Source organism: Medicago truncatula, chromosome 3, assembly GCF_003473485.1.
Source record: "Medicago truncatula cultivar Jemalong A17 chromosome 3, MtrunA17r5.0-ANR, whole genome shotgun sequence".
Classification (NCBI taxonomy): domain Eukaryota; kingdom Viridiplantae; phylum Streptophyta; class Magnoliopsida; order Fabales; family Fabaceae; genus Medicago; species Medicago truncatula.
The window spans coordinates 16,420,419-16,432,148 of NC_053044.1; the positions used below are offsets into that span (position 1 = coordinate 16,420,419).

The window sequence follows — 11,730 nt, forward strand, 5'->3', positions numbered from 1 at the left end:
AAGTGAATTTAGACAAGGATTGCAAAGTCAGCGAAATAGGCTTTGCAATCTTTGAGACATATAGTTTCGATCTTCAAGGGAACTAATAACAATCAAGTCAGCGAAATAGGCTTGGTTGTTAGAGGAACCAAAATATAATAGTAATCAAGTCAGCGAAATAGGCTTGGTTGCTAGAGGAACATAAGAGAAACTGTCTTGAGAAATTAGGTCTAACATAACATTATAAGCTTATAGTTTTGGTTTGAGAAGGACTTGTTATTTAGATGAAACCAACGATCCCAAGGCTCTTTTTATTATATTAATTTTCAACCGTTTGAAAACCCCCAACTTACAATTCTCTTCTCTTCTAATCATCTCTAAAGGTTAATTGAATTAAACTACTCCCTGTCGGAACGATACTCTTTTAATACTACTTCGGTAAGACCGTGCACTTGCGGTTTTATCTCATCAAATTTTTGGCGCCGCTGCCGGGGAGTAAACTAATTTGATTAACTCTTTCTCTGTGATTAGAACTCTCTTCTCTTCCTCTTTTCTTCTACTTCTTTCTTTGTATTACCACTAACTTCTTGGGTTCTCGGTTTTTTATGCGAAGAAGTAAAAGTCTCGGAGAATTTATTCCTGAGATCGAAAGGTTTTTGCATAAGAAAAAGAGAGAGGCACAAAATAATACTGCTATGGTTGAACGCACTCTCAAAGAGTATGCTACTCCTTCAACGGAAGAGCCACAAGCTATTATCGTGTACCCAACGGTTGCGGGTAATAACTTCCAAATCAAGCCTGCACTACTCAATTTGGTGCAGCAAAATCAGTTTTCTGGATCACCCACTGAGGATCCAAATCTCTATATTTCTTCCTTCCTTAGACTCAATGGCACCATAAAAGAGAACCAAGAAGCCGTAAGACTTCATCTCTTTCCCTTTTCCTTAAGGGATAGAGCTAGCGCTTGGTTCCATTCCCTAGAAGTCGGTTCCATCACTTCATGGGACGATATGAGGCGAGCATTCCTTGCCCGATTTTTCCCCCCATCTAAAACCGCTAAACTTAGAGATCAAATTACTCGTTTCAATGAAAAATATGGGGAATCTCTCTATGAGGCAATGGAGCGTTTCAAGGAAATGCTTAGACTTTGTCCCCACCACGGCCTAGAGAAGTGGCTTATAGTCCACACATTTTATAATGGCTTGTCATATACCACTAAGATGTCTGTTGATGCAGCTGCAGGTGGAGCTCTAATGAACAAAAACTATACGGAGGCTTATGCTTTGATTGAAGACATGGCTCAGAATCACTACCAATGGACCAACGAGAGAGCCGTCACCACTCCTACTCCCTCTAAGAAAGAGGCAGGTATACACGAAGTCTCTGAATATAACCACCTTGCTGCTAAGGTTGAGGCATTAACCCAAAAATTTGAAAAGCTTAATGTTAATGCTGTCACACCTTCTTCTGCATCCCCTCCTTGTGAAATCTGTGGTATATCCGGTCATATCGGTGTTGATTATCAGTTAGGTAGTGCTGCCAATATTGAGCAACTGAATTACGCTCAATATAACCAAGGAATGAGGCCAAATCAAAATTTTTACAAAAATCCTCAAGGTTCCTATGGACAAGCAGCACCACCTGGCTATACAAACAACCAAAGAGTGGCTCAGAAATCAAGTTTGGAGATTTTGTTAGAAAATTGCATAGCCAATCAAAATAAAAATCTTCAAGAACTGAAAAACCAAACGGGATTTCTGAACAACTCTCTCTCCAAGCTCACTACCAAGGTTGATTCTATCGCCACACACACCAAAATGCTTGAGACCCAAATCTCCCAAGTAGCCCAACAAGTGGCCACCTCTTCTCAAACACCAGGAGTCTTTCCTGGTCAACCTGAAACAAACCCCAAAGCCCATGTCAATGCTATTTCTCTTGGGGGCAGTAAGTTAGAAGAGACCGTTAATAAAGCCAAAAGTGTCACGGGAGAGAATGTTAAGCTTCTAGGTGAAAGGGATACGATAAAGAAACCGCTTGATAAGAACAAAAACCTTAACCCATTAAGGCTTACTAAGCTCAACTTGGAGGCTCAATTCGCTAAATTCTTAAACATACTTAAAAAGATTTGCATTAAGATTCCCTTTGCTGAAGCTTCGTCTCGTATGCCTCTATACGCCAAGTTTTTAAAAGAAATTTTTTCAAAGAAAAGGGCTGTAGATCATAAAGAGACAATAGCTTTAACTAGGGAAAGTAGTACAATCGTCAAGAAGCAACCCCAAAAGCTTAGAGATCCAGGTAGTTTTGCCATCCCTTGTGTGATAGGAAAAGTGACCGTTGACAAAGCCTTGTGGGACTTAGGAGCCAGTGTTAGTTTGTTGCCTCTATCCCTCTTTAAAAAAATGGGAATAGGAGAGTTGAAACCTACCGAGATGATACTAAAATTGGCTGACCGCTCGGTCATCCCGATAGCCGGATACGTTGAAGACATCCCCGTTAAGATAGAAGGGATATACATCCCAACTGACTTTGTGGTTGTTGACATCGAGGAAGACCACAATTGCCCTATGATACTAGGAAGACCCTTCCTCGCCACTGCGGGTGCTATAGTTGATGTTAAGAGTGGTAGGATAGTTTTTCAAGTGAGTGAAGACATGGTAGAATTTGAGTTTGAAAACATTAAGGAAGGTCCCGCCCTTTATTATTGCAATATGGTCAAAGAACATGATGTGAAAGAACGCTTTTTAGCGTCATCTACACAATACAACATCTTTGACCCTTTCTAATGGACACTTTCTTTAACGTCAAGCTAATGACTATAAAGAAGCGCTTCGTGGGAGGCAACCCACGCATTTAACTGCTTTTATTTTGTTTTTGTTATTTTAAGTATTTTGTAGGTGATTGTCCGAGTAGGATTCAAGAAAACAGAAAAAATTTGAAGCCTAGTCCTCCAGACCCTTGGCACGGCCCGTGCTCACACTGGCACGGCCGTACCAGACCTTGACTACCCAAAATAGGCCATTGTTCCAGAATGTTGGCACGGCCGTGCCCGATATCAGGAAGTATAATCTTACCTTTTGGCCTTCTTCTTCCTTCACTCTCAAACACAAACATCTCTCTACCTTCACCCTTCTCTCTAAAACCTCCATAACCATACAACCTCAAACCTCCACACCCCCCTCCAAATCTCACCAATTCCTAAAATTTCTCCACCCAATCAATCACAAACACCATTCCAATCATAACCCACCATTCAAAAACCAATTTCATCCACCCAAACAACATCACCCAAATTCGTAACCCTCATAAACCTAACCCAAAAACCAGAAATTCTTCACCGATCTCCATAACCCAACCCCTAAAACTCACTTAAACCCTCACCAAACCACTAAACCAACCTTTTCCCACCAACACAACCCGTACACAAACCCTCACCGCCATCACACCAAGGTCAAGGTAATGGCTTCAAAGAGAAGTGGAAAAGAAGTTGGAAGCTCATCAGGGGGACCTCCCCCAAAGAAGAAAGCGCAAGTCAAGAATCATGGCATCACCTTCAGGGACAACAAGCAAAGGATAGGTACAAAATTCTAATCTCTAAACCTCTACATCCTTGCAGGTACCCTGATAACCATGACTTGAATAAGCTAGGAATTAAAGATAACGTGTTTAATCTGCTAGAAAGGTTAGGATGGGTTGATATGTTGAGACCTATGAGAGGGTATGAAAATTTCACCTATGAATTTTTAAGTTCTATTGTTTTTTACGAAAGATAGGTTGAATTTTGATAACCCTAACCATAGAGTTTCTTTCCGGCTTATGAATATTGATTATGAGATGTCTCTTCAACACTTCTGTGATGAGATGGGCTTCGCAAATGCGGGGTTCATCCACGACTCTTGGGATCAAAATTTAAAACCGGTTGACTATCAACCCGCCGCCTTTTGGGAGCGAATTACAGGTCTTGACCAGTTTAACACACGTGCCAACAAAGCTAGCAACATTCACAACCCCGTACTTAGGTTCCTTCAAAGGGTTATGGCTTGCACTATTTGGGGAAGGAGTGAATTAGGGAACACTAGGAGTGATGAACTCTTCATGCTTTGGGCTATGTTGCACAACCACCCCGTTAACACTTGTTTTTACTTGCTTGACTACCTTTCCCTTATAGGAAATAGGTCCGATAGTAGGGGAGAAATCGTAGTTGGTGGTATCATAACATACATAGCTAGGCGGTTAGGCGTGAGTGAGGACCAAGGGATAAAAAAGATCGAGGGTAACAATAGGCTGAACATAGGAACCGTTATCTCTATGAATTTCATAAAAACTCGAATCCCCTTTGTTTATACACTCAAGCTCAGTGTGCCCACTTTGATTTTATTGCCTAACCCATCTCGGACTAACACCGAGGTGGAAGAAAATTTGTTGTATGTTAATAATGACCCACAGGTGCACATAGAACAGCATAATGAAGAAGAGGAAGGTGCACAAATGCACCATGATGAGGAGCACCATGACCATGATGAAGGTGAAACAAATGAAAATGCAAGATGGGCATGGATGAATACCGAGGTCGAAAGGATAAGCACCGAGCAACAAAGGCAAGGTGTTGAATTAATGGGCATAAGGAATGATGTCCAACGGGGCAACCGCATATCCGAAGAAAACAACCAAATGCTTCGGAACATGATGCACCGCTTTCACCTCCAAGGTCCTCCATATGGACCCCGTTGATAAAATTGTGAGCTTTCCTCTTCCTCTCTTCCCTTCTTTCTCCTCCTCCTCCTTCTTCTTCTTCTTCTTCCTCTCCTTCTCTTTTATTTTTTTCTATCTTGAATCATTGAGGACAATGTTTCTCCTAAGTGTGGGGGAGCCTAATAAAGTGTCTTTAGTCGTAGTGTTTCCAAACTCCCTTGAACTTTATTCTTTTGTTGTGTTTTATTGTAAAAGGCATGAATAAGCAGCTTGTTTTTATTGTTTTACTATGACATAAATTTTTTGTTGTCTCTTCAATGGTCGTTTCTTGTACATGAAAGTGATTTCTTGTGTTATAAGTATTCTTGCTATACCCACATCAAGTTTTATTGTGAAATTAATTCTCCAATGAGAAAAACACCTAGTTGCAATCCTTGAGTAAGTGTATGAAAAGGTATTTTAAGGAACACGTTCTAATTTTAATGGTAACCTGGACCCTTAAAAATCTTCAGAGTAAAAGTAGTATAAGTTTATGTGGGAATAATTCTAATGTGATGAAATGTGTAAACCGAAATGGGGCGGAAGGATATCACCACACGTGGAGGAAAGGATACCCTCTCACTAATTTCCTAAATGTGGTGATGACTTCTCAAATAAATTGTGCTTGAATTAAACCCTCTAAAAAGAGGAACTTCCTAAGTGAAGTAAACAAGTTGTAGCACTACTTAGGGTAATCATAGAAACTTGGAGGAAAGGATACCCCCTCACGGACTTCCAATGTGAAATGATAGCCCCTAGGCATCTACAAGCCCCCAAATGTATAAATTCATCAAGTCTATCTTAACTCTCCCACTTCTCTTATATGAAATGAAGAAAAGATTTTTCTCGGTCATTTTAGTGTTAAGGTTAGAACCTGTTCCTCATAATATCTATCTTATACAGGAGCAAGAAAAGGGTTGGACTACACACACGTACACTCACTTAAGATTTGTTGTTGGGTTGAATAAGTTTACAACGAGTACTTGAAGTTGTGATTAGTGTACGTTGAAATGAAACCTCGAGGGAGACATAAGCTTTTATTTAAGGTGTCATATATTAATCCTTTTGTTGCTGCCATGTCTACTATGCCTTTTGCTTGAGGACAAGCAAAGATTCAAGTGTGGGGGAGTTTGATGAGTCATTTATTGCTTACTTTTATATGCTTTTTAGTTTAGTTTTATTTAGATTTTATTTTATTTTATGTTAGTATTATTTCCTTTTTAGGATAGTTTACTTTAAATTGCATTTTATTTTATTTCAGGAATGAATATTGGATGGATTGAGTCTTGGAGCAAAAGAAAGGGACTTGGAGCCGATTGGATGCAAAAATATGAAGATTGAGAGACAAAAATATGTCTCCCCCATGCCAGAAGCTTGGCATGGCCCGTGCTAACCTTGGCACCGCCGTGCCACCCTCCAGTGTCACTTTTGCTGCTTTTGCTTAGATTTTAAGCTACTCTATTTTTAGCCCGAATGTAATAGCTTAGATTTTAAGTCGAACAAATGCTATAAATAGAGTAGCCATCCATCACAAATATTCATCTTTACTTGGAATTCAATAAGTGACAATTGCTTTTCTAATTAAAGTTCTTTTCTTTTCCTTTATTTTCTTGTCATTTACTTTTATGCTTTCTCTCTTCTCCCCCATGTCTACGATGAACATGAGTGAGTAGACTTCTCCTTGTCTTGGGATTGTTGGATAAGTCTAAATGACATAATCCTAATCAAACCAAGCTCTAAGCCCTAATCTTATGTAACCCTAATTTCTTATCTAAATTCACCGTTTTAACATGGATCAACCATTATCAAACTGTGGAAACGAAAGTGGAGGGTTTGATAATTGTTTATCCATTATTCCAAATATCAATTCATAAAACGAAAGTGGAGCTTTGATATTCGAACAAGTGAATTTAGACAAGGATTGCAAAGTCAGCGAAATAGGCTTTGCAATCTTTGAGACATATAGTTTCGATCTTCAAGGGAACTAATAACAATCAAGTCAGCGAAATAGGCTTGGTTGTTAGAGGAACCAAAATATAATAGTAATCAAGTCAGCGAAATAGGCTTGGTTGCTAGAGGAACATAAGAGAAACTGTCTTGAGAAATTAGGTCTAACATAACATTATAAGCTTATAGTTTTGGTTTGAGAAGGACTTGTTATTTAGATGAAACCAACGATCCCAAGGCTCTTTTTATTATATTAATTTTCAACCGTTTGAAAACCCCCAACTTACAATTCTCTTCTCTTCTAATCATCTCTAAAGGTTAATTGAATTAAACTACTCCTTGTCGGAACGATACTCTTTTAATACTACTTCGGTAAGACCGTGCACTTGCGGTTTTATATCATCACAACCGCATATCCGAAGAAAATAACCAAATGCTTCGGAACATGATGCACCACTTTCACCTCCAAGGTCCTCCCTATGGACCTCAATGAAAAAATGTGAGCTTTCCTCTTCCTCTCTTTCCTTATTCCCCCTCCTCCTTCTTCTTCTTCTTCTTCTCTTTTATTTTTCTTATCTTAAATCATTGAGGACAATGCTTCTCCTAAGTGTGGGGGGAGCCTAATAAAGTGTCTTTAGTCGTAGTGTTTCCAAACTCCCTTGAACTTTATTCTTTTTGTTTTGTTTTATTGTGAAAGGCATGATTAAGTAGCTTGTTTTTATTGAAAAATCAGGACATAAATTTTTTTATTGTCTCGTCTTATTGGTCGTTTCTTGTACATGAAAGTAAACTCTTGTGTTTTAAGTTCTCTTGATACACCCACATCTTGTTTTAAAGTAAATAAAAAAATGCACAAGTTGCTTCCCTTGAGTAAATGTATGAATAGGTATTTTAAGGAAATGCGTTCTAATTTTAGTGGTACGTTAACCTTTAAAAATTCTCAAAATAAAAATAGTATAAGTTAGTATAAAGGAGTTGATAAAAAGCCAAGCTAAAACTTATTTCAAGGTTGCATTATTGAATCTAGATTGGGGAAGGAGGTAGGCCCTCCGACTTCCTACGTGAAGGTAATGTTATCTTGAAAAAGAAACTTTAAAAGGCATCATTGAATCTAGATTGGGGAAGGGGGTAGGCCCTTCGACTTCCTACGTGAAGATGATGTTTTTAAGGGGCACCATTGAATCTAGATTGGGGAAGGGGGTAGGCCCTCCAACCTCCTACGTGAAGGTGTTGTGCCTTAAATAAAGTACCCAAAATGTAATTGGCAAAAGATCAAAAGGTCATAAAAACTCCCATCTCTCTTATATGAAATGAAGGAAGAATTTTTCTTGGTTGATTTAGTACTAGGATTAGAACATGTTCCTCATTATATCTATCTTATACAGTGGCAAGAAAAGGGTTGGACTACACACACACAATCACTTAAGACTTGATTGTTGGGTTGAAAAAGGATTACAAGAAATGCTTGAGTTTGTGATTAGTGTACTCTTTGAAATAAAAGCCTTTGAGGAGACATGTGCTTTAATTTAATTGTCATATGATAATGTTATTTTATGCTACCATGTTTATGCCTTTTGCTTGAGGACAAGTATGGGGGAGTTTGATGAGTCATTTAATATCTATTTTTATATGTTATTTAGTTTAGTTTTAAATAGATTTTATTTTATTTTATATTAGTATTATTTCCTTTTTGAGTTAGTTTACTACAAATTGCACTTTATTATATTTCAGGAACGAATATTGGATGGATTGAGTCTTGGAGCAAAAGAAAGGGACTTTGAGCTGATTTAGTACGAAAATACGAAGATTCAGAGACAAAAATATGTCTCCCCAAAGTCAGAAGCTTGGCACGGCCCGTGCTAGCATTGACACGGCCGTGCCACCCTCCAGAGTCACTTTTGCTGCTTTTGCTTAGATTTTAAGCTACTCTATTTTAGCCCACAGTTTCTTGTGGAACATTCCAGTAATGTAATTGCTTAGATTTTAAGTCGAATGTATGCTATAAATAGAGTAGCTATCCATCACAAATATTCATCTTTTCTTGGAATTTAATAAGTGACAATTGCTTTTCTAATAAAAGTTCTTTTCTTTTCCTTTATTTTTTTGTCATTTACTTTTATGCTTTCTCTCTTCTTCCCCATGTCTACAATGAACATGAGTGAGTAGACTTCTCCTTGTCTTGGGATTGTTGGATAAGTCTAAATGACATAATCCTAATCAAGCCAAGCTCTAAGCCCTAATCTTATGTAACCCTAATTTCTTATCTAAATTCACTGCTTTAACATGGATCAACCATTATCAAACTGTGGAAACGAAAGTGGAGGGTTTGATAATTGTTTATCCATTATCTCAAATATCAATTCATAAAACGAAAGTGGAGCTTTGATATTCGAACAAGTGAATTTAGACAAGGATTTCAAAGGCAGCGAAATAGTCTTTGCAATCTTTGAGATATATAGTTTCGATCTTCAAGGGAACAAATAATGATCAAGTCAGCGAAATAGGCTTGGTTGTTAGAGGAACCAAAATCTAATAGTAATCAAGTCAGCGAAATAGGCTTGGTTGCTAGAGGAACAAAAGAGAAACTGTCTTGAGAAATTAGGTCTAACATAAAGTTATAAGCTTATAGTTTGGTTTGTGAAGGACTTGTTATTTAGATGAACCAATGATCCCAAGGCTCCTTTTACTATTATTATCTTTCAATCGCTTGAAAACCCCAACTTACAACTCTTTTCTCTTCTAATCGTTATCAAAGGTTAATTGAATTAAACTACTCCCTGTCGGAACGATACTCTTTTCATAATACTTCGGTAAGACCGTGCACTTGCGGTTTTATCCCATCAATATTTAAGCAATAATTAAATTCATTTTCTCTTGTGCTCTAAATTTCGATGACGAAATTCTTTTAAGGGGGGTAGAGTTGTAACGCCCTATTTGATTATTTATTTATTTGATTGAGTTTAGAGTCTCTTTATAATTTAATTGATTTATTTGATGAGTGATATTTTTGTTGTATATGATATATATTATTATCCCATATTTTATTATTTAGTGGAGAAATATATTATTAGCCCATATTTTATTATTTAGTGGATGAATATAATTAAAGTAGAATAATAAGGATTTTGGGGGCAGATTTGGAAATAAGAGAACATAAGTAGGTTAAGGATTATATAAAGGGGAGAGTCAGAATTAGAAAAAAAAATAGAATACGTAAATGCTGTTTTTGGGAGAAAAGGGAGAAAAGTGAGGAGTCAGAGAAAGAGAAGAGGAGCAATCTCGTAGAAACCGATCATCTAATCTAAGGTAAGGGTGGGACTAGCTTTCTCTAATAATGGGTTGTATGATTCTAAAAAGGGGTTTAAGATGTTGTTTTGTTAGTTTTGATGTTATAGAAATTAGGGTTAATTGCAAAATTGGTTGTTGAAAGAGTAGGTAAACCATTGAGTTAACGTAAGGGTGGGATTAACTTTCTCTAATCTTAGGTTATATAATTCTGAAATTGAGTTTAGCATGTTGTTGTTTGTGAATTTGTGAATTAGGTTTTGAAGTTGTAATTGATTGTTAATAGAATAGAAAATCCATTGAATTTGTGTGCAGTTGGTGTTCAAATCATAGGTGTAACACCCCGTTATTCCAAAACAATTAAATAACAATTAAACGTCATAGTATATCCCAAACGGGCATGTCACACTACTTTTCAAAATTTCTTAAATATATTATAAAACTATTTAATAAACAACAACTTAAACAGTTTCATCAAACTTAGCAGCGGAATATTTTCATTAAAAACAACAACATCAAATGTTTGATTCTCCACTAAACAGTCTTGGCATAAAAGCCTCATCAAAATAAATCCATAATTAAATACAAGAGCTACATCAGCATGTTCCAAAATTGATACATAGGAATGAAAATAAGAAAATAAATCCCATCACGTACGTAACAGAGCCCTAGAAATTGAGCCACCACCTACTACTCAGGATCACCTGCAAGTTACCCATAGGAAGGGCAACATTTTCAAGCAGAAGGGGTGAGATTCACAACAATAAATATAGATACAAAATTCATCAATTGAATCTAACACCCTAACATAATAATAGTTATTCAATATGAACATATACTTCATAAACAGCAACATAAAAAATAATGGTAATCACAACCAAACACGACTCATGCAACTACTCGACAACACCACTAAGACTCTTCGACAATGCACATGCATATGGTACCAATTTACAGGGCAGAAGCCCTCACTGGATATTGAATGGTTAAAGCATTCATCAGGGCATAAGCCCTCACCGCTTTGAGCAATAATTGTTCCAGGACATGAGTCCTCCCGCTTTGAACGACCAGGCGTTCCAGGGCAAGAGCCCTCCCGCTTTATATGCTTATGCAACTGACTCCAGTTGTGTATATCTACATACAACTCGACAATGCATATACGTATATATGACCTACAACTCCATGATTAAACAACATGTATGATTTATTTAATTATAAACATACATTACAGTCATCAACAGATCATTATAATCAATCCAACAATTCCAGAAAAATGCACAATTAATCATAATCATGCTTAGATATCAAGATCATTCAACAACATTCAAAACAGAATAAACAACTCAATTACTGGGCAACTCGCTTCGCGAGTACATCTACTCGCTATGGCGAACTCAAGGATTGGGTTGCTCGCCGTGGCGAACTCAAGGCGAATGAGAAAAAGGGTGCTCTCGGGAGTTTTGACATTTTTCTCACTAAATCTTCATTTTTAAGCTCCCTATTCATCTTTTTTAATCCAGCTTACACCTTATAACAACAATTCAAAAATCATGATCTCACAGGCACATGCTCTCCATGGCGAGTGGTTCTGCTCGGGAGGCGAGCCATGAAGTTGTTCACTCGCGAGGCGAGACTAGCTACTCGCCGGGGCGAGCGATGAACATCAGTACGGGCAGAATGCAGGTTTTTCCCAAAAATCCCATTTTCCTCAAATTCACTCCCCAAATTAGTTTACAGATGCAAAACTAAGTGTTGTATGCAACCAGAACCTAATTCTAACATTAGAACAAC

At 37.5% G+C, this 11,730-nt stretch overlaps 1 non-coding gene across 1 annotated transcript; it reads right to left on the reverse strand.

Annotated features, from left to right (window-relative positions):
• Window positions 1–1,037: 1,037 nt before the first annotated feature.
• LOC120579788 (small nucleolar RNA R71) lies at window positions 1,038–1,144 on the reverse strand. The gene has a single exon (XR_005645533.1). It is a non-coding gene; the product is annotated as a small nucleolar RNA R71 (small nucleolar RNA).
• Between the last annotated feature and the right edge of the window lie 10,586 nt (window positions 1,145–11,730).